Source organism: Asterias rubens, chromosome 5 (assembly GCF_902459465.1).
Source record: "Asterias rubens chromosome 5, eAstRub1.3, whole genome shotgun sequence".
NCBI lineage: Eukaryota > Metazoa > Echinodermata > Asteroidea > Forcipulatida > Asteriidae > Asterias > Asterias rubens.
This window is the reverse complement of record NC_047066.1, coordinates 2,736,377-2,737,193: the sequence shown is the minus strand read 5'-3', so window position 1 is coordinate 2,737,193 and position 817 is coordinate 2,736,377.

Genomic DNA, 817 nt, shown 5'->3' with positions numbered 1-817 from the left:
CATCGAATGATACACTCAGTTTTATTTTATTTTATTATATGCACTTTTTATATCTGTTTCAAGTTGACATTGCCCCCATCAATAACTGATATTGAAGTGATTTCAAATTCCTAATAGAAACTTTCAAGGGGGACCAACAATTGTCAATGACCACTGGGAACGGAGGCATTTGCCCCCGTTGCCTATACAAGATGTATAAGATTTGAGATATATCCGTACTCTAAAGCACATCGAATGATACACTCAGTTTTATTTTATTTTATTAGATGCACTTTTTATATCTGTCGCAAGTTGACATTGCCCCCATCAATAGCTGATATTGAAGTGATTTCAAATTCCTGTAGAAACATTCAAGGAAGACCAAGGCAATTACCATTGGGAACGGGAGCATCTGCCCCGTTGCGGTATGAGACACCAAAGGTTTGAGATTATGTATTTTTAAATACATCCATACTCTAAGCACGTCGAACGATTCACTTAGAATCGTTTTTTTAGGTGCACTTTTAATATCTGTCTAACTTGATATACCGTCATCAATAACCATGATAAAACACTTCAGAATCCCTTTTTAATGGATGAGTTCTCAACAACTTCCGTCAGTTCCCTCCAAACGACAGAGACTTTGATAAATATCCCAAAAACCTCTGTTGCCAAATTCATTTATTAAACTGTCACCGAACTGATGATGGTTGGGAGCAGCAAATAGGGGAAAAGTACGCGACGTTCGTTGAAGCCAACCGTAGAAGATGTAATGACTGTCAAAGTCATTCACCCAAGTCACTGGATTTTATTGACGGTGCGTGACAGTGCTAAGGTC